At 37.8% G+C, this 23370-nt stretch overlaps 1 protein-coding gene across 1 annotated transcript in view; it reads left to right on the plus strand.

The window, feature by feature from the left end:
* Nucleotides 1-2795: 2795 nt before the first annotated feature.
* LOC101278311 (cytochrome c oxidase subunit 7B2, mitochondrial) overlaps nucleotides 2796-23370 on the plus strand; it is a 166724-nt gene continuing 146149 nt past the window's right edge. The window contains exon 1 of the mRNA XM_012532488.3: nucleotides 2796-3186. The gene's annotated coding sequence lies outside the window, so the exon portion shown is untranslated. The remainder of the gene's footprint in view (nucleotides 3187-23370) is intronic.

A 23370-nucleotide genomic window follows, 5' to 3' on the forward strand; every position in this document is an offset into this window, starting at 1 on the left:
TTGTAAAAATATAATGCTATCATATTTTAACAGACTACAGTATAGTGTAAACATAACTTTTATATGCACTGGGAAACCAAAAATTTTGTGCAACTTGATTTATTTCGATATTTGCTGTATCACGGTGGTCTGGAACTGAACCCACAATATCTCCGAGGTATGCCTGTATATAGTTGGCCGTCAGTATCTGCGGGTTCCACATCCACAGATTCAACTAAACACAGACTGAAAATATTTGAAAAAAAAATTCCAGAAAGTTCCAAAAAGCAAAACTTAAATTTGCAGTGCACGGGCAACTATTTAAATAGCATTTACACTGTTTTAGATATCATAAGTAATCTAGAGATGATTTAAAGTATATGGGAGAATGTGCATAGGTTAGGCTATATGCATATACGGTGGCATTTTATATAAGGAACTAGAGCATCCATGAATTTTGGTATTCTTTGGGGGTGGAGGGGTCCTTGGAACCAATTCCCCGTTGATACCAAGGTACTACTGTATATAACAATTTGATGAACCAAACTACAAAACTCTTTGTGATAAAACCAGAATTGAGTACAAAAAAAAAAGAAAAAAAAAGACTCAAACATAACAGCATATGTTTTTTCTCTTTGGTTGCTTCTAAATAGGATTTTATGAATATTTAATTCTTTACAAATACATTTTGTAAATAAATTTCAGTGGTCTACAGAGCTACTCAATTTTTTATAAACAAAATTTTGTTGCATTGTTTTAAAATCATTTAGAAATTTTAATTAAACAATTGAAAATTGTGCTAATAAAATTCAGGTTTTGAAGATTTGTAGACTGCAGTTATTGAAAAAAATAACTTCCTTGTGACACAAGAAAGACATTTAAATTTACCTCTACAAAATCAAGGAATAACCTAAACAAGTTCAAGTGGATTTTAAATTTTGTATAATATTGTTGCAGGAAGGGGAACCCCTTCCAGGGCCTGAGAGTGGGCTCTTGTCTAACACTCAGAAATGAATTGTTCGAGGAGACACACATGCTGACAAAGCAAGAGACTTTATTGGGAAGGGTCACCCGGTCGGAGAGCAGGACGGTAAGAGAACCGTCGGCTTCTCTTACCGTAAGGAGGAGGAGGACGACGGCTCTGTCACATGGCTTGCAGTCCCAGGTTATATGGTGATGGTATTAGTTTCCGGTTATCTTTGACTTTCAATCTTTCTGACTCAGGGTACTTCCTGGTGGCACGCGCATCGCTCCGTCAAGATAGATTCCAGCGAGGATTCTGGGAGGTTGGTAGGACATATGGACTGGCATCTCCTCTCTCCTTTTGACCTTTCCCGAATTCTTCTGGTTGGTGATAGCTTGTTAGTTCTGCATTCCTTACCGGGACCTCATGCCGTGATTACTGTGGTGCCTGGCCAGGGCTTGGCGGTTTCAGTCAGTGGTTCCCCTAACAATATAAAATTTAATTTTGAAATTCTCTAATTGTTCCTTGGGATATTTTAACCCATGTGAAGAATCTTTTGATGGAGCTCCTATTATAACAGGATAAATTCACGTTCTTAGAGAAATAAAATGAACTTTAAAAGGCTTTCCAAGGGCTTCGCTGGTGGCGCAGTGCTTGGGAGTCCGCCTGCTGATGCGGGGGTCACGGGTTTGTGCCCCGGTCTGGGGGGATCCCACATGCCGTGGAGCGGCTAGGCCCGTGGGCCATGGCTGCTGGGCCTGCGCGTCCGGAGCCTGCGTGTCCGGAGCCTGTGCTCCGCGACGGGAGAGGCTGCAGCGGTGAGGGGCCCGCGTACCGCAAAAAAAAAAAAAAAAAAAAAGTCTTTCCAATTTGCAGCATCTAAATTTGGCAAAACCTTCAAAAGTATCATAAATAATGGAAAACTTATTTTATGAAGCTTGTGTCCTACGAATGTTTGCTGAAGATTGTTACTTTGAGTAGAGGCAGAAAGACAGCACTTGGGAAAATATTTGGACTGAAAAATTTACATATTTTAAGAAAAAATAGGAATGAGATTTTGTTTAGCATAATTTTTGAGTTTTTCTTAATTTAAAGTATTATCATCCACAGTGAAGAGGAAAGATGTCAAAATTTCCTATATATCAACCATAAAATACATATTTGAGAAGACTGTAGGCAGTTTAAAAAATTTAAAAACAATAACACCATATTAAAAATGTATTCTTCAGAAAAATATTAGTGACTATTACAGGCGATAAAGGCTGAAACACTAAAATACATTAATATGTGCGAATAATTATAATTCTGTTATTTTTAATGTTCATATTATAATGAAGACATTTTAAAGTTTTGCTTAAGGGCTTCCCTGGTGGCGCAGTGGTTGAGAGTCCGCCTGCTGATGCAGGGGACACAGGTTCGTGCCCCGGTCCGGGAGGATCCCACATGCCGCGGGGCGGCTGGGCCCGTGAGCCATGGCCGCTGAGCCTGCGCGTCCGGAGCCTGTGCTCTGCAACGGGAGAGGCCACAGCAGTGAGAGCCTCGCGTACCGGAAAAAAAAAAAAAAAAAAAAGTTTTGCTTAAATAGCTGCTTTAATTTTTAGAAATAATTTTATTTTACAAAATGAATTTTGAATTGCCCTCTGTATAAATCCATCAGTATAAAATCTCCAAAATTTATAATTTTAATTTTATTGCCCCCTTTCACTTTCAAGGGGCATCGGTTGGAAAACATTATATGGTTACCATAATTAACAACCTGGCATGTTTAGGAGAGGTCAGATACACTACAAGACTTGTAGCTCACTCTCTGGTTACAGGAAAAGTTCCCTTGCGGCCCAGAGGGATTAAGATGTAACAGAAAGAAAGAAATAGTGAGTTTGCCAAAAGATTGCTGTGATATGGAGGGAAAAGATTCCCACCAGCGAGACTATACATTATGTAGAGGAACGGGAACACCTCTGCCAATGCTGTTTCCTTCTCTATGGAGGGACATATATGAGAACAACACGCCTAAAGCTTCTCCGTCTTTTTACTTCTTCCCGTGGAGCCGGCAGTCAGCTATTTGATTGGTCAGTTTTGAAAGAAAGTCTGCGTGTATGACCCGCCCCTTCCTTTCGTCTTAGGGAGGAGCAGTCTCTAGAAAGTGCCCACTTTACTCCGCCCCCCGGCCGGCAGTGAAGTTGACAAGTGCGGAATTTGCCTGTGCGCCATCTTGCCGTTGGCTGCTGTCTGTGCCGTAGTTGGTAAGTCTGTCTAATTCTGGAGTTTAGTATGAGCAAACCTGCCGTTATGAGCCAGAGTCTTAAACATCTTCGCTAGCATTTATAAGGAAATAGTTTGCTTTTCCTGATACGTTCTTTTCTTTTGTTTTTCATTTCTCCCTGGGTAAAAGAGAGACGTTACTCGCACGACCCTCCTCACACCACAACATCTAGAATGTAAAGTGGGCATAGAGAGAAAACAAAAAAAGAGGAATTATGTGCTGTAGAGTGCTTATGGAGTAAAACTTTGGGCATGCTTATGGCATGGCTGGAGTGGGAGGTGTTAAACTTGGATAGTTTTGGACTAGGCGCTGACCACATATTTTCAGCTGTAGTGGGTTGTTGCAGTTTGTGACGATTTTGTTTACAAGAGAGTGACGGGTTTTATATAAGAAAACACTGATTTCTGTAGAGGCAAGTCTGCAGGCTCTGGGCTGTAAGCAAAGGCAGGAAAACTTTGATAGGCTCAGCAAGCAAAATCTGACCAGTACCGCTGAGATGTCCTTATTAAATGCAGCCTAGCCAAATAGTTGCTGCTGCTTGACCATACATTCTGCATACCTGATTTTTTCTAAGAAGCCTTCTCTGAGACAAGGGTTTAATTATAGAGAGTCTTTTCATGTAGTGGCCGTTTTTAGGTCTCAAAGTGTTTCTGCTATATCCAGCGGTATCTGCAGGACGTGGTTAGTGCCAGGCTTAGGTTGGTGACAGAGAAAGTCTGCTGAAATTCTGATTATCTTTATATATATATATATTTAAAGATTTATTAATTATTTATTTATTTAGGCTTCGTCGGGTCTTAGTTGAGGCATGCGGGATCTTTCGCTGTGGTGCGCGGCCTCTTTGTGCATGGGCTTCTCTCTGGTTGTGGAGTGTGGATTTTCTCTTTCTCTAGTCATGGCGTGCTGGCTCCAGGGTGCGTAGACTCTGTAGTTGTGGCTCGGGGGCTTAGGAATCTTAATTCCCTGACCAGGGATCAAACCCAAGTCCCCTGCATTGGAAGGTGGATTCTTTACCACTGGACCACCAGGGAAGTCCCATATATATATATATTTTAAATAAATTTATTTATTTTTGGCTGCATTGGGTCTTTGTTGCTGCGTGCGGCTTTCTCTAGTTGCGGTGAGCGGGGGCTACTCTTCATTGCGGTGCACAGACTTCTCATTGTAGTGACTTCTCTTGTTGCAGAGCTTGGGCTGTAGGCGTGCGGGCTTCAGTAGTTGTGGCACGCGGGCTCAGTTGTCGTGGCCCGCAGGCTCTAGAGCGCAGGCTCAGTAGTTGTGGCGCACGGGCTTAGTTGCTCCGTGGCATGTGGGATCTTCCTGGACCAGGGCTCGAACCCATGTCCCCTGCATTGGCAGGTGGATTCTTAACCACTGCGCCACCAGGGAGGCCCCCCGTTTTATATTATTTTGAGTCTCCTTCAGAGTCAAGAGAGGGAACGTTGGAGGAATCCTGTGACTTGTTGGTAAGTTTTAAAGTTGCTCCTACCTCTTGATCACAGGTGGCTCTAAATTTGGTAATTTTATACAATCTGACCATGACTTTTCACTGCTGAGATTCAAACTGTGACTCTACCCATAGGAGGTTGATGGACATCAAAATTTAAAAAAAATGGGGACCCTTACTCTACAGAGCATATAATTTCTTCTTAAATTCAGAATGAGAAACAACTAAATAAAATTATTGCAAAAACAGTGGCTAAGAAAGCAAGTCATAAAGGCTTGCTCTTGGGGTGCTCTAGTTCTAATAATGGATTTTGCTTAGGAGTTTGCAATGTTAGAGTAATTTAAAATTTGTGCTTCAAGTTAATATAGAACAATGGAAGAGTGGAAACAAAAAGGAAAATAGGATGGAGGAAAGTAAAACTTTTTTTAGAAGAAAACCTGAGAAATTAGGGAGTGAATTGACAAAGGTGACATAGGAAATGACACTTTGAAGTTCCAGTAGACATCTATAAGAGAGAAGTGGAGATTCAAGAGGATCTAAATGCTGTACAACAGAGTATTGGAAAAGGGAGAGGTGTTTAGTTGTTACTAGATTGAAATAGGGTCCCCAGGTCCCAAATTAATCAAAAAGAGAAAGAGGCAAGATCTCAAATGGTATGACTCCTTCAAAGAGAGTCAAGGAACAGGAAACCATTGAGAGGTCACAGATAAGAAATGATGTAAAATGCATTAGAACAGAATCGTAAACAGTGAGAAAACTAGGAGGATATGTAGAATACACCAAGTATGATTATGTGATTTTCAGGTAATACAGTTTTTGTAGGTTTGCAGGGAGGTATAGTTTGTGCCTCAAAGGAACATGCCCAAGAATTAGGACTCAAGACAAGGCTCAGCAAGATAAGGCATACTGAAAGGGGCAAGGCAAAAACATGAGTTAAGGTTAAGCTTGAATGGGTTTGATATCAGTCTGTTGGGAGAAAAGTTTTTTTTGTGGAATTATCCATCTCAGGGAAGTGGAGGAAAAGAGATTTGTTTAAACAGTGGATACTTTCAGTAAACTCAGAATTTAGTGATTTCATCATTGATGGTAGAAATGATTTTGGAATTTAAGAAACAGAGGAAAAAATGAGGAAAAAACTGATGTCTAGAAAAGATAAAAAGGAAGGCAAGTATTCATTTCCAGCGAACAGCAATAATCCTTTATATTTTGGAGAGGAGAACAAATTAATAAGCAGGGTAAGCTTATTAGAAACTCAACTTCCTAAACAGATTAAATGGTTAAAAAATTAACTAAAACTTTATGAAAGGTATAGGAGAAGGAGAGAAGAAAATAAAAACTAGAGGCGTATTTCATTGCTGCAGAAAAGTATGTAGCAGAAAAAAATGCTATTCAAGGTCTGAACAATTCAGTGGTGAAAGACACTGCCTACAGGAGCATATGGAAGGGGTATTAGTTCTCCCTGGGCCCGTAGGGTCTCGGCTTCAGAAGCATCAATTGCAGTTTCAGTTCAAGAATCTGTTGAGAGTGATTTTCCATCCAAAACAAATGGGATAAGAAAGAAGCCATCCCTGAGAGGCAGGTTTCACCAGCTTAGCAATTCTATAACAAGAGGCAGTGGAAGGAGTCACTGTGGTATAGGATTGAAAGTATCTGCTTCCTGGAGATAGTAGGGCTTGTTTAGAATCTCCACTTCCAGCAGTACCAGAGAGCCAGAAACTGGGAGTTAAAGGAGGGAACAGAAATGAAGAGGTTTTTAAAATATGTCGCAGAGGGAAAAATTGTACTTCAAATAAAATCTGGTGATCTTGAGTGCAAATTTTAAAACTTTTCTGGAAGGCAGGAATGTTTCAAATGTCATTCTTTCAGAGAGGCAATGGTATGCTAAGTGCATTTTGCTTCCACTTCTCCGTTTTTGCTCTTACTTCTGTTCTATCCTCTGTAAGTTTTACTTATTTAAACAATTCTATAATACTTAGTAAATGCCCAATACTGTCCTATGTCCTTTGCAAATGTTGACTCATTTATTTTATGTATTTATTTTATGTATCAATCCTGTGCAGTAAGAATTCCTATAATTCCTATTTTATAGATAGGTTCAAAGAGTTTAATTACTTTGTAAGGGGGACAGACCCAGTCTGTCTGGTTTGAGTCAGACTAGTTAGGTAAACTCTTTAGTAGGTCCTATATTATGTATGTCTCCTGTGTCATTTTTTAAATGCAAATGCATGCAAATATGAATATATATTCTTAATTTTTACTTTTCTCTACAAAGGAAATCAAATTTTATACACTGTTCTGTACCTTGTTTTTTTCTCTTAATTGCGAATTCTGGAAATATTTCCATATCGATATGTACAGAGCTTCTCATTCTTTTTCATTGTATAAAATATTAATATAGCTGTAGTATTAATATTTTGTTATGTGAATGTATCATAGTTTATTTAAATATTCCCCTGTGGATGGACACTTGGGTGATTTCCACTCTTTTACAATTAAAAATAGTAGTGTGGGGCTTCCCTGGTGGCGCAGTGGTTGAGAGTCCGCCTGCCAATGCAGGGGACACGGGTTTGTGCCCCGGTCCGGGAAGATCCCACATGCTGCTGAGCGGCTGGGCCTGTGAGCCATGGCCGCTGAGCCTGCGCGTCCGGAGCCTGTGCTCCGCAACGGGAGAGGCCACCACAGTGAGAGGCCCACATACCGCAAAAAAAAAAAAAAAAAAGACAAATGCATATGTAGCATTGTTTATATATTACCAAATTCCATAAGTCTTTTACCATTTTGCATTCTGCTTACAATATGCTTCATCATAGCCTCATTAACAGAGTATTATGAAATGTTGAGATTTTTGCCAATCTGATAGGTGAAATGTGTTACTTCAATGTTGTTTTAATTTGTATTTATTATTTAATAATATACGAATGAGTTAAATATCTTTCCATTTGTTTAAGAGTCACTTGAATTTCTTTTTCTGTGAACTGGCTGTCGTTTGCCCTTTTTCTAGGGAACTTTTAGTGTTTTATTTCTGTTTGAAATCTAGCTGTTCTTTTTATATGAGAGAGATGGACCTTTTGCCTCTGATGTGAGTTTCAAATGTTTCTTCCCATGTCAGTCATTTGTCTTTTGACCCTGCTTATTTTTTTAATATAGTAAAATATATCAACATTTTCTTTTATGGGTTTTGAGTCACATTTAGAAATGTATTTCTCCAAGTTTATAAAGGAATTTGTCTGCTTTAGTACTTTTGTGGTTGCATTGTTTTTCCTTTATATATTTAAATCTTTGATTCTTTTTGAGTTTATCAGTGGTCGTGGAATATGATATAGATTCAACTTTATTTTCTTCCAGATGACTATCCTTTGGGCTCTTTAAAATGTGGCTAGTAAAAACCTGTCTTTGATATGATACAATTTATGAATCCCTGAAGGAACTATACCCATTTCAGATACTGGGAATGCCTCTGACTGAGAGGAAGCAGAAAAAGAAATTCATCAGCATGAGTTTTGGACTTTCTCCTAACAGTCTGATTTTAACATTTTCAAGCTGCAGCTCACAAAGGCATGAGAATTTGACCATAGACGTTAATTCCTTTGAACCTTAAAGTTTTTTGTATTTGAACTTTCAAGGTGATCTAATATTTGGACTTTAATTTCTCCTTGGGAATTTAATAATTTAAAGAGGTTACTTTCAAATTTGGGGTGTGTCTATAATGTCAGAATTTTATTCTTAGAATTTAAGCCATTTGATATAATTGCAGGACCTCTGATAGAAAATTTGGAATAAGAAATAGAATTGGGAATAAATTTTCAGCTCTAGATTTAGAATGACTACAGATTTAATTTAGTTAATGTGGTTTTTTGACCTGTTTTGGAGTATTCTGGGCTCAAAAATCTAAACTGCCAACAGTGGTTCCAGAAGGATACCCAGAATCATAGTTGGGGTGGGTGACTCAGTGATGGGAGCAGGAATGTCTTGATAGGCTGCTGATTCCTTTCTCTCGGGGGAAGCCACTCCCCTAGCTGAGCTGAAGCTTAATGATAAAGCTCAGTGGTTTAAGAGAACAGAATGCTAGAGAATATTGGTGTATGGGAGGGATTGTAGAATGCTTCCTCCCTACCTCTGATGTTTCCTTAAGGTCCATTGTCATAACATGTCTGGCCTTTCAACCCAACTTCTTCCTAAGTAGTTCAGGGAGTTATTTGATTGTTGAATTGAGAAGAAGAAACTGGGAGCCCCTTTATCTCCGCTTGTTCTTGGGATTGAACTGTCCTCAGGAAGCTGCTCTGCTCTTCCATTTTACAAGGGTGGGTGAAGGACTGTCTCCATATCGTATTACTGAGACTAAAAGGGAAACAGCAAAATTTTGGATTCAGTGCTAGAAAACATGTTAATGGATAAACCGTACTCTCCACCATCTGCTTTAATCAGACACAAAGGTAATATTTGGATCTCCCAATAAGCCAACTAATTTGTATTTCTTAATTCTTCAAAAATTGAGTAGGAGTGCCAATTATTGACCTTCCTCACCTCCAACTCCATCAAGGTGGGAAGCCCATGATAAGGACAATGGAGTGACTGAACTGAAATTTCAGATGCTATATTGTGTCTCATAACTGAGGTGGGAATCAAGTCAGCAAGGACATCACCATTCAGTACACTCAATACATGCTCAGTAGCAATCTATGTTTAATAGCTGTGTGGAGGGAATATATGCAAGTTATATCTCCACAAGATATCTCCAGAAAAATGAGCAAGGATCATATGCATACCACCCTTGATGCCTTAATTCTATATATACCTTTTCTGACACCAAAGTGTGAAATTACAGGAAAGTCTAAATTTAAAAAGTTTTGTGTTAGGCTAAGTTTTTAGAAGCAGAAATAATGAGACATAGAAATAAAGTAAGTTATATGTTATACACCTGAGTGTTTAGAACTGCCAAGACTGTAAAGTCACATCATGTTGAGTTTTGGGTTTTTAATATTCATCTTTATAAATTTTATTCTGAATGAGCCCTTGGGATACTTTGTATCAGTGACAGATTTTTATTAATAATAAAAGCACCATCCCCACCTCTGCCCTTTGCCTTATACTTCTGGTGACACAATGAGAGCCAAGTCAGTTGTTCCACTCAAGTAGCCAAACTGTCTGTAGGCAAAGAACATATTTTTTTCTCCGCTTATTAAGTGGTAAAGAGGTAGCTGTCTTCCTCCCCTCCTGAAAGAGTCTCCTTGGAAACATGATGGGCCTGATTCATAATTATAATACTTTTGTATGTAAATAAAGTCTCCCCAGAAGCCAGAGAGCCTTGTGTGTCTCAGACTGAGAGATGTCTCTAAGTCCTGGGTCTCATTCCTCCTTGAAATGTAAATACCTAGGAATACTCCCCTCAGTGCTTTCACCCAGTACTTAACAGACCTATGCTAGAATGTAACCCTTTGGCTTTGGAGGAGATAAATTTTATTATCCTTCTAGATCAGAGCATTTAGTGCCATCATTAGGGAAACAAATGGCTACAGATTTAATCCTATGATGTATGAAAATGTTTCTAGGAGAAATGAAAGAAAGGATTCCCTAACTTTATAATGAATTCATTTTCATGTGGCAGGAGGATTGGACTTTTTATAGGAAATCTTTTATTTCCCACACATCCCTTACATGATTTTTCTGTCATTTCTGCTGGATAAAGATGTTAATACTATACTTGGGACATAGCAAATAATTCACAAATGATAGCTATTATAATAATTATTATGCTTATTATTTTAAGATCTCAAAAATGCCTATATCCATGTTGCACAAAGAATCATTAAAATTTAAATTACTTTTTTTGAATTTTATTTTATTTTTTTATACAGCAGGTTCTTATTAGTTATCCATTTTATACATATTAGTATATATATGTCAATCCCAATCTCCCAGTTCATCACACCACCACCACCAACCTCCCCGCCGCTTTCCCCCCTTGGTGTCCATACATTTCTTCTCTACACCTGTGTCTCAATTTCTGCCCTGCAAACCAGTTCATCTGTACCATTTTTCTAGGTTCCACATATATGCGTTAATATAGGATATTTGTTTTTTTCTTTCTGACTTTCTTCATTCTGTATGACAGTCTCTAGATTCATCCATGTCTCTACAAATGACCCAGTTTTGTTCCTTTTTATGGCTGAGGAATATTCCATTGTGTATATGTACCACATCTTCCTTATCCATTCGTCTGTGGATGGGCATTTAGGTTGCTTCCATGACCTGGCTATTGTAAACAGTGCTGCAGTGAACATTGGGGTGCATATGTCTTTTTGAATTATAATTTTCTCTGGGTATATGCCCAGTAGTGTGATTGCTGGGTCATATGGTAATTCTATTTTTAGTTTTTTAAGGAACCTCCATACTGTTCTCCATAGTAGATACAGTGCAAGAGGGTTCCCTTTTCTCCACACCCTCTCCAGCATTTGTTGTTTATCGATTTTCTGATGATGCCCATTCTAACCAGTGTGAGGTGATAACCTCATTGTAGTTTTGATTTGCATTTCTCTAATAATTAGTGATGTTGAGCAGCTTTTCATGTGCTTCTTGGCCATCTCTATGTCTTCTTTGGAGAAATGTCTGTTTAGGTCTTCTGCCCATTTTTGGATTGGGTTATTTTTCTTTTTTAATATTGAGCTGCATGAGCTGTTTATATATTTTGGAGATTAATCCTTTGTCCATTGATACGTTTGCAAATATTTTCTCCCATTGTGAGGGCTGTCTGTTCACCTTGTTTGTAGTTTCCTTTGCTTTGCAAAAGCTTTTAAGTTTCATTAGGTCCCATTTGTTTACTTTTGTTTTTATTTCCATTACTCTAGGAGGTGGATCAAAAAGGATGTTGCTGTGATTTATGTCAAAGAGTATTCCTCCTATATTTTCCTCTAAGAGTTTTATAGAGTCCGGTCTTACATTTAGGTCTCTAATCCATTTTGAGTTTATTTTTGTGTACGGGAGTGCTCTAATTTCATTCTGTTACATGTAGATGTCCAGATTTCCCAGCACCACTTATTGAAGAGACTGTCTTTTCTCCACTGTATATCCTTGCCTCCTTTGTCATAGATTAGTTGACCCTAGGTGCGTGGGTTTATCTCTGGGCTTTCTATCCTGTTCCATTTATCTATATTTCTGTTTTTGTGCCAGTACCATATTGTCTTGATTACTGTAGCTTTGTAGTATAGTCTGAAGTTAGGGAGTCTGATTCCTCCAGCTCCGTTTTTTTCCCTCAAGACTGCTTTGGCTATTCGGGGTCTTTTGTGTCTCCATACAAATTTTAAGATTTTTTTGTTCTAGTTCTGTAAAAAATGCCATTGCTAATTTGGTAGAGATTGCATTGAATCTGTAGATTGCTTTGTATAGTATAGTCATTTTCACAATATTGATTCTTCCAATCCCAGAACGTGGTTTATCTCTCCATCTGTTTGTGTCATCTTGATTTCTTTCATCAGTATCTTATAGTTTTCTGCATACAGGTCTTTTGTCTCCCTAGGTTTTTTATTCTTTTTGTTTCATTGGTAAATGGAAGTGTTTCCTTAATTTCTCTTTCAGATTTTTCATCATAGTGTATAGGAAAGCAAGAGATTTCTGTGCATTAATTTTGTATCCTGCAACTTTACCAAATTCATTGATTAGCTCTAGTAGCTTTCTTGTGGCATCTTTAGGGTTCTCTATGTATAGTATCATGTCATCTGTAAACAGTGACAGTTTCACTTCTTTTCCAATTTGTATTCTTTTTATTTCTTTTTCTTCTCTGTTTGCCGTGGCTAGGATTTCCAAAAGTATGTTGAATAATAGTGGTGAGAGTGAACATCCTTGTCTTGTTCCTGATCTTAGAGAAAATGCTTTCAGTTTTTCACCATTGAGAATGATGTTTGCTGTGGGTTTGTCATATATGGCCTTTATTATGTTAAGGTAGATTCCCTCTATGCCCACTTTCTGGAGACTTTTTTATCATAAATGCGTGTTGAATTTTGTCAAAAGCTTTTTCAGCATCTATTGAGATGATCATGTGGTTTTTATTCTTCAATTTGTTAATATGGTGTATCACTTTGATTAGCGTATATTGAAGAAACCTTGCAGCTCTGCGATAAATCCCACTTGATCATAGTATATGATTCTTTTAATGTGTTGTTGCATTCTGTTCGCTAGTAGTTTGTTGAGGATTTTTGCATCTATATTCATCAGTGATATTGGTCTGTAATTTTCTTTTTTTGTAGTATCTTTGTCTGGTTTTGATATCAGTGTAATGGTGGCCTCATAGAATGAAGTTAGGAGTGTTCCTTCCTCTGTAATTTTTTGGAAGAGTTTGAGAAGGATGGGTGTAAGCTCTTCCTAAATGTTTGATAGAATTCACCTGTGAAGCCATCTGGTCCTGGACTTTTGTTAGTTGGAAGATTTTTGATCACAGTTTCAATTTCATTACTTGTGATTGGTCTGTTCATATTTTTTATTTCTTCCTGGTTCAGTCTTGGAAGGTTATACCTCTCTAAGAATTTGTCCATTTCTTCCAGGTTGTCCATTTTATTGGCATAGAGTTGCTTATAGTAGTCTCTTATGATGCTTTGTATTTCTGTGGTGTCCATTGTAATTTCTCCTTTTTCATTTCTAATTTTATTGATTTGAGTCCTCTCCCTCTTTTTCTTGATGAGTCTGGCTAAAGGTTTGTCAATTTTGTTTATCTCCTCAAAGAACCAGTTTTTAGTTTTTTTGATCTTTGCTATTGTTTTCTTTGTTTCTATTTCATTTATTTCTGCTCTGATCTTTATGGTTTCTTTCCTTCTACTAACTTTGGGTTTTGCTTTTTCTTCTTTCTCTAGTTCCTTTAGGTGTAAGGTTAGATTGTTTATTTGAGATTTTTCTTGTTTCTTGAGGTAGGCTTGTATTGCTATAAACTTCTCTCTTAGAACTGCTTTTGCTCCATCCCATAGCTTTTTGATCATGGTGTTTTCATTGTAATTTGTCTCTAGGTATTTTTTGATTTCCTCTTTGATTTCTTCAGTGATCTCTTGGTTATTTAGTAATGTATTGTTTCTCCTCCATGTGTTTGTGTTTTTTATGTTTTTTTCCCTGTAATTTATTTCTAATCTTATAGTGTTGTGGTCGGAAAAGATGCTTGATGTGATTTCAGTTTTCTTAAATTTACTGAGGCTTGATTTCTGACCCAAGATGTGATCTATCCTGGAGAATGTTCTGTGCCCACTCCAGAAGAAATTTTAATCTGCTTTTTTTGGATGGAATGTCCTATAAATATCAATTAAATCTACCTGGTCTACTGTATCATTTAAAGCTTGTGTTTCCGTATTAATTTTCAGTTTGGATGATCTTTTCATTGGTGTAAGTGAGGTGGTGAAGTCCCCCACCATTACTGTGTTACTGTCAATTTCCTCTTTTTTTTTTTTTTTTGTGGTACGCGGGCCTCTCACTGCTGTGGCCTCTCCCGTTTCAGAGCACAGGCTCTGGATGCGCAGGCTCGGAGGCCATGGCTCATGGGCCCAGCCACCCTGCAGCATGCGGGATCCTCCCGGACCGGGGCACGAACCCGTGTCCCCCGCATCGGCAGGTGGACTCCCAACCACTGCGCCACCAGGGAAGCCCTCAGTTTCCTCTTTTATAGCTGTTAGCAGTTGCCTTATGTATTGTGGTGCTCCTATGTTGGGTGCATATATATTTATAATTGTTATATCTTCTTCTTGGATTGATCCCTTGATCACTGTGTAGTGTCCTTCCTTGTCTCTTGTAACATTATTTTAAAGTTTATTTTATCTGATATGAGTATTGCTGCTCCAGCTTTCTTTTGATTTCCATTTGCATGGAATATCTTTTTCCATCCCCTCACTTTCAGTCTGAATGTGTCCCTAGGTCTGAAGTTGATCTCTTGTAGATAGCATATATATGTGTCTTGTTTTTGTATCCATTCAGCAAGCCTGTGTCTTTTGGTTGGAGCATTTAATCCATTCACGTGTAAGGTAATTATCAATATGTATGATATGATTTGATTATTCTATTATGATTTTCTTAATTATGATTTTCTTAATTGTTTTGGGTTTGTTTTTGTACGTCCTTTTCTTCTCTGTGTTTCCCACTTAGAGAAGTTCCTTTAGCATTTGTTGTAGAGTTGGTTTGGTGGTGCTGAATTCTCTTAGCTTTTGCTTGTCTGTAAACCTTTTCATTTCTCCATGGAATCTGAATGAGATCCTTGCCGGGTAGAGTAATCTTGGTTGTAGGTTCTTCCCTTTCATCACTTTAAGTATGTCATGCCACTCCCTTGTGGCTTGCAGAGTTTCTGCTGAGAAATCACCTGTTAACCTTATGGGTGTTCCTTTGTATGTTGTTTGTTGTTTTTCCCTTGCTGCTTTCAATAATTTTTCTTTGTCTTTAATTTTTGTCAGTTTGATTACTGTGTGTCTCGGCGTGTCTTCTCCTTGGGTTTATCCTGTGTGGGACTCTCTTGCTTCCTGGACTTGGGTGGCTATTTTCTTTCCCATGTTCGGGAAGTTTTCAACTATAATCTCTTCAAATATTTTCTCTGGTCCTTTCTCTCTCTCTTCTCCTTCTGGGACCCCTATAATGTGAATGTTGGTGTGTTTAATGTTGTCCCAGAGGTCTCTTAGGCTGTCTTCATTTTTTTTCATTCTTTTGTTTATTCTGTACTTCAGCAGCGAATTCCACCATTCTGTCTTCCAGGTCACTTATCCGTTCTTCTGCCTCAGTTATTCTGCTATTGATTCCTTGTAGTGTATTTTTTTTTTTTTTTTTATGCGGTACGCGGGCCTCTCACTGTTGCGGCCTCTCCCGTTGTGGAGCACAGGCTCCGGATGCGCAGGCTCAGCACCCATGGCTCATGGGTCCAGCCACTCCGCGGCATGTGGGATCTTCCCGGACCGGCGCATGAACCCGTGTCCCCTGCATTGGCAGGCGGACTCTCAACCACTGCGCCACCAGGGAAGCCCCCTTGTAGTGTATTTTTCAATTCAGCTACTGTATTGTTCATCTCTTTGTTCTTTAATTCTTCTAGGTGTTTGTTAAACATTTCTTGCATCTTCTCTATCTTTGCCTCCATTCTTTTTCTGAGGTCCTGGATTATCTTCACTCTCATTATTCTGAATTCTTTTTCGGGAAGGTCGCCTGTCTCCACTTCATTTAGTTTTTTTCCTGGGGTTTTATCTTGTTCGTTCATCTGGTACATAGCCCTCTGCCTTTTCATCTTGTCTGTCTTTCTGTGAATGTGGTTTTCGCTCCACAGGCTGCAGGATTGTAGTTCTTCTTGCTTCTGCTGTCTGCCCTCTGGTGGATGAGGCTCTCTAAGAGGCTTGTGCAAGTTTCCTGATCGTAAATTACTTTTAAGTTCATTTATTTCACTTTTAAAATGAATTTGTGGTTGAAATTTAGGTGGGATGTCTGTCTTGAGTGTTGAAATTTTCAGAGAGGTATCTACGTTTTTCTCATGGAAGACCACTGTTTGGTTCACAACTACTTTTTCTCCCTCCTTGGTGAAAGAGTACCTCCCACCCCCACAAACATACATATCTGTACACATGTCATGTATATACACATATACACATGTGCGTGTCTTCAAGTGCACTTAGGTTTCTCTCTCTCTACAGCTTTATCACACTGGATTTTATGCCTTCTAAGGCATTGAGACTTATTCCCTACTATTTCCTAAACCCAGTAGTTTGGAGATGATCTCTTATTCACTTGCCTTTCTTAACTCATCTTTTAGATTCTAGTTATAAGGATTCAAATTCATTTTATTTCCTGTTTAATATGGTGACAGTTTTTGAAATAGACAGGGTACAGTAATATCTAGCTAGAAAGACAAAGCTACTTCTGGTGAAGTGGAAAATAGGGTATTGTAAAACTATAGTAGTTGAAAAAGGAGAAGGATCGGGACTTCCCTGGTCCTCCAGTGGTTAAGGATCCACCTTCCGATGCAGGGGACTTGGGGTCGATCCCTGGTGAGGGTACTAAGATCCCACATGCTGTGAGGCAACTAAGCCCACGCGCCACAACTAGAGAAGCCCACATGCCACAACAAAAGATCCTGCGTGCTGCACCTAAGACCCAATCCAGGAAAAAATAAGTAAATATTTTTTTAAAAACCTAACACAAATTATTCTTAAAAAAACGTAAAAAGGAGAAGGATCAATATAGGTTGGAGGATTGATAATATTTATTGGAGGAGATGGTATAGGATTTGGACCTTGCTTTTTATAAGAAGTAAAGAAAGAAGACAGCATATCAGGTATGGAAAATAATATGAACTAAAGCCATTTCTTGAACACACAGTAAATTTTACAGCGATAAACAAGAAGTGATGAACAGCCCCCCTTTTTTTTTCATGATTTTACAGTATAGTAATTTTACAGTACACTGTGATTCATTGATTACTTCTATGTTTAGGGAACAGAAGGAGATATGCTGTCAGCAATGAACCTGTCAGGTTAGACCAAAAAATTTAAGATAGCTGGTATACATAATGTAGGATCAACAAAAATTTTAAACCAGAAAGTGAAAGAATGAGCAGCAGTACTTTAGGAAATTTGGTTGTTGATAAATTGAATGGAGAGAGTCTTGAGTCAGGAACACCAATTAGGGAAATAGTTGAATAATCTAAACAATAAATGATGAGAACATCTAACTTAATTTTGACTTTTTGAACAGAGAATTCCAAAGAAGAATCAACAGTTCTTTTAGACTTAATTTATGAATGCAAGGGAAGAGGTAATTCAGAGCTTCAAGACTTGGAAAAAAGTATATAAGTTTGGAAGAGAAAGAGGCAAATTCTTCTTTATGCACATGTGGATGTTGGTCAGTGGCTATATACAGGCGAAAAAGCTCTATGTGAATAATGAACATATGTTACTGGAATTCTAGGCAAGAGATGAAGGTTTGGAATTCACCAGCCTAAAGGTGGTAGCAGTCATGAGAGTGAGTAAGCCTTCTAAGTTATAAGGCTAAAGAGTATATTTTAGAGGAATAGCTCACAGAAGGTTAGAAGAAACAGTGAGCTGAAGGTCAGAGAATATAGCCAGTATAGTTAGGGAAGCTGAAAAAAATTGTGATGTCAAGCTAATGTGTCATGTGCTGCCCTTAGCCTATTGATAACTAACTTGGCTGGACCGGCCTTTGTGGTTCTTATTCAGATTGCAAGATGTCCTCAGCAATAACTCAGGAAACTTTGAAAAAAAAAATCTTTATTACTTACTGGTCTTGGAAATTACATGGCACACCTGGGGCCATGCAGTGAGGGTGCAGTATGAGAGAGGGAGACAGGGGGTGGGTGGGAGAGCTTGCTCAAGGGCATGGATTTGGGGTTCTGCTTTTACTGGGGTTGAGGGTGGGGGCCTAAGGTTTTGCAGGCTCACTCCTTACTAGTGAATTTAAATATAAAAGGAGGAATTTAGCAGGAAGAGAGAAACCAATGGGCCCAAATGGGCAATTATCCGAATCAGATCTTCAAAACAAAGGAGACTGGGTGAGGCCTTGGTCTTTGTCTAGCTATGTGACTGACAATGTGTTTGAGATAGCCATCTTTGAAGGGGATGCCCTTTGAAGGGGATGCCAGGGCAATCAAAGCTTAAGTCAGGCACTTGCATTACAAAAAGTAGAAAACTGTCAGGGCTTACGCTACAAGTGGTGAGCTATATGAAATTTTCTTGTGAAGTAAAAGAAAATGAGATCTGAGAAATTCTAGTTAATCTTCAAGTTTAAAGTATTACCCAAGGTGGGGTGAGTGTGAAATGAGGAGGCCTGAACTCTTATATCCATATAAATTTGCACATGAAAACACCATCACCCATTATTGTAGAATGATTTGTCAGATAAATTGTGAATGAGCTATTTAGTTTGAGCCGTGGAGAGGGATTGGGGGTAGCAGTATGGGTGGTGACAGTGGGAGGGCAGTGCTGAGTTGGCAGCCATAGGGGTTATCCTGAGGGGTGCTTGAGAAAACAGAATACTTGTGTAGCGGAGGAAAAATAATTTCCTTTACCCTTCTAGGTTCTTGGCTGAGACACCCTCTATAATAAAAGAGAGATTAACAGGAGAAAAACAAATTTAATTTTGTACATACAGGGGCCCTAAAGATATGAGACCCAAAGAAGCGACCAAAGCTGGCAGCTTTTATACCTTTCAGGCAAAGAAAATGGACTGCAATAAAAACACACAATGTAAAAGTTGTGAGTTAAGTTTTATTCAGGGACCTTATTGAGGACTATAGCCTGGAAGACAGCCTCTCAGATAACTGTGAAGAACAGCTCTGAAGAGGTAAGGGAGGGGCCAGGATATATATGAACTTTTTTGCTGGGAAAAACATGTAGTCAAGCATAAAATAGATTACTGCTAATTACAAGGAATAGACACCTCAAGTTAATTATTTTAGTCCTTTTCTATGTATGGGAAAATGTGAAAATATGGGATCATTGAAATTTTTCCTTAGGTGTGTGTCTTAACTCTCTAGGGACCAGCATATCCAAAGCACAGACTGCTTCCTGTTTTTCTCCATCCTGAATTCCTCTGAGTGCACTGTCAGTGGGCACTGCAGTGGCAGTGGCTTGATCCTTGTAGAACTGGAATGGCAGGCAATGTTTTTTCTGTTCAGTGGCCCCTGTTGGTCATAAATTTGACCAAGGTTTGGGAAGCATTTCATGACTAATTTGTCCCATGGCCCTAATAACTTAACTCCTAGGTTAGGGGAGGATCTTGGTGATAGGCCATTTATGTGCTATATCTGGATTAGGCCCTGTTAATAAACAAATTCTCTGGACCATCTGTCTTACTGGTCTATTATCCATGAATTGCTTTTCCCTTGATGCTTCTTCCCATATCTAGTGTTGCATAATTATAATTAATTTTATGTAGAGCTAAGTAAGTGATCAGTTGCCTCAAGACATTTAGCCATCATTAATTTTGTTGAAGGTCTGGTTACACAATGAGTAGTGCAAGAGACAACAATCTAATAAAATAGACAAGATATAAGTAATACAGCTAGTAACACATTAATAAGGTTGTAGTACAGCAGAGTGAGACACAAAGCACAAACAGTTTAAAAACAACAAGGAGTGAACAAGTTAAAACAATGATTAGTATAACTAGTTGCAGTTTGGGTCACAGTAAGCCATCAGGTCCTGAGGGGAGCCAGCTGGAGAAGCCAAATTCTGGAGGGCTCACATAGAGAGAAAAAGATAAATGTTTCATCTTCATTTATAAAGGTATACTTTATTAACTTGCTGTAGGTCATAGCATAAAAAGAAGGGTTTTCTGGAAAACAAAGATTAAAAGCCTGTAATATTTCAGACAAAAAGTCATAAAATTATAAATCATATTTATCAGTTCATGCAGTCCAATTTAATTAATTTTTGTTTCACTCGATGAAGCCATAAGGTTTTCCATTAGAGTTTTGTAATTTCTTACCTAGTTCAGCAGTATGATCTAAAAATCACCAGAAATCTGTATTTGTCAAAAATCCTTTCTATGAATTTTCTTGAAAATCTTCATTTTTATAAAAGCATCTGAGTAAAATAATAACTGTCTATAAATGATGAAAGACTTAAAACGGCATGGTTAAAGATCTGATTACAGTGCAGTTGAAAAAGAAATTTGGTTAATTCTGTGACATACAGCATTTTAAGATAACTACAATTATGACTGATAACATTATACCAGCACATACTAGATTTTTAGGAATCCCATGTAATTTCTAGAATATCTATATTAATGGCATTTACCCATGCAGTATAACCTAAGAAGGTTTATTACTACTTATTTGACGTTTCCCAGGTAATTGAACATACTAAATAGACCTAATTAATTTAATATCTCTCTTTGGAATGTATCAGGGGCCCTCTGAAGCATCCCAAAGTTAGCTAGATGTCAAAAGAACATTTAGAATTTGATTTGAGGAAGTTTGTCAAAGGTAGCAAAAGGCTTAAAAACACTTGGTCAACTAGGATCATAGGTTATTTGAAACAGTACTTATTCACTCACCCAAAGGGACAATAAAAGATTTGAAAGACAAATACAGAAAGTTACAATGAATTAAAAGGTACAGAAACTTTACACTTCGTTATCAAAAGCAGATCAGTATTCCAAGAAAACTTTGTTCTCTTAACACAGAGAGGGAAACAAATTCTAGTTTTGTACCAGCTTATTTTTACTATTAAAACTTATTTACTCAAATTCTATTCTAATCTTAGCCAATCAAGACCATGCACAAAACTCTTTTTTCAGGGTTCCTTTCCCACAAACCATCTATAACTTTCTTATTTACATTCAGATTTTGTCCTACATTTTCCCTTTTTCTCTCTCCAGGACAAAATCACTTTCTTTTCCCTTAACGAAATGTATTTCCATTCCTTATATATTTTTTCCTTTCATACACAGATGTTTTTATTACTATTTTTAGTATTTTAATTACATATATTAGAATTCTTAGTTTTTAAAAACCTTAATTTCTAGTGAAAACTAAGAAGTAAACAATTATGAACTGTTTTTTACAGTAGCACTCTGTAGATTGGCAAACATAAATATTGTTTATGATTTCTAAAATGTACTTTTTTAAGGAAAAATTTTCAGTGTGGCACCAAACATTTTTATCAATAATCCTAAATATCTTTAGTTTTTCTCCAAACAGAAGCCTATGTTCAGTAATTAATGTTTCGGTATATTATTGGGTTGGCCAAAAAGTTTGCTTGGGTTTTTCTGCAAGATGTTATGGAAAAACCTGAAAGAACTTTTTGGCCAACCCAATATTCTATTTTGGAATGATCTAGATATTTAATAAATTTCCATTATTTAACTTAACTTAGCAAAACTCTATTTACCAGAAATCTGAAGAAACTATTTTTTAGTAGGCATAGCCTAAAACATAATTATTCTTAACAAGTTCACCTAAAAGTTCTTACCCCATTTATATCTATTTAATTCAGTTGTTCTCAGCAATTATGTTTAGATTAGCCATGAAAATTTCATGAGACAGTAGACCAAGTCAGCCATCATGCCAAGCTATTTTTTTTTGCTGATAAATTTTATAACAGAGATAATATGACCTTATTTGACTTTTAGTGAACATAGTTACAATAAAAGTAAGACATGTCTGTATTAACTAAACCAACAAACTTAAACTTTAATACTACGTATTAATTTAATATTGAATATTTCTCAGATCACATGAATTTGAAATTCATTTGGGTTAGTTTCTATTACATTTAGAAGTATTTAATTTATAAGCACTTACTCTTAAGTCAGTTAAATAGAGCTCTTTATAAATTAATTTTGATTCTGATAATGTTATCCAGAGGTAGAGAAATATCAAATTTATAACATACACACAGACATGTAAACAGACATAACCAGTGATCTCATAGCTTCATTTCAAAACTTAAACATGAATCAGGGATTACAATATAAACTTACTAGTTTATAAATAACAGTTGGAATAAGTTAAATTTATTTGCTCAGATGACTGAGGCTTTTTACTATTTGTGGAAAAGACTTTTTAAGATTTTTGTTTGTCCTTGATAAATCCTTAAGTAAGCTGTGAATTAGATTTTGAGCAAGGAAGCCTTTCCAGTAGTTTGTACTTTTAAAAAGGCCTCTTTTCCTCTTTTTTTTTTTTTCCTTTGGTTTACCTGATTGAGTTAACTAGGCTCAGTCTCAGGTCATTGTGGGCTGTATTTACATTTCTGATTTGTAGAGATTTGCAAGACAAACACAGTTGCTTTTAATTCCCCAAAGAACTGGTCTGCCGCCTAAATGATAGCAAAAAATTGATTTGCCCAGCTACATTTTCTTTAATTTGCTTTTTTATATCAGTGAGAATATTTCCAACTAAACTGGAAATCAAGAGTTCTATGTTCTAGAACTTTAGGGTTTATTTTATCAAGCCTTCAAAAGTTTGCACAAGGCATTCAACAAAGGCCCTCTGAGTGCACAAATTAAACCCAGAGCAATTCACCTCAGAGGCAAAAAACATCAACAACAAAAACCCCTCTATTATTGCCTTTATTAGCCCCTGAATATTAGTCCCCAGTTTTTACTTCGTATTGTATGGGTTCAGGTAACCCTATTGGTTTCTTTTAGTATATTTAATTAATATTGCCAGAGGGGCAGGTTTATATGCCCTGTCTTATAATACCAGGCAGGGGAGCATTCCCCAGTGAGACTTAATAGTCTGTCCCACAATATTATAATTAGGTAAAAGAGATTTAACCATCTTATATAAAGCCCGTTCAAATGCATTGAGTTTTATAAAATTTCATCTAATTCTTTCAACTCTTATACCTTAATTTTAGCCTCCATTAGGACCCCACCAACAAGTATTATTCCTACAAGGAGTCCCAGAAACTTTCCCTTTTATCCCCTGGCCATTTAACCTAATTTTGTATAAAAGGCATTGGGGTCCTCAGTGAGGGGTCGAGCCAAGGGACCCAGACCCTTTTGTCAATCTTTTTTTTTTTTGCAGTACGCGGGCCTCTCTCTGCTGTGGCCTCTCTCGTTGCGGAGCACAGGCTCCGGGCGGAGCTCAGGCTCCGGACGCTCAGGCTCCGGACGCTCAGGCTCAGAGGCCATGGCTCACGGGCCCAGCCGCTCCGCGGCATGTGGGATCTTCCCGGACCGGGGCACGAACCTGTGTCCCCTGCATCAGCAGGCGGACTCTCAACGACTGCGCCACCAGAGAAGCCCTTTTGTAAA

The sequence above is a fragment of the Orcinus orca genome, chromosome 4 (assembly GCF_937001465.1).
Source record: "Orcinus orca chromosome 4, mOrcOrc1.1, whole genome shotgun sequence".
Classification (NCBI taxonomy): domain Eukaryota; kingdom Metazoa; phylum Chordata; class Mammalia; order Artiodactyla; family Delphinidae; genus Orcinus; species Orcinus orca.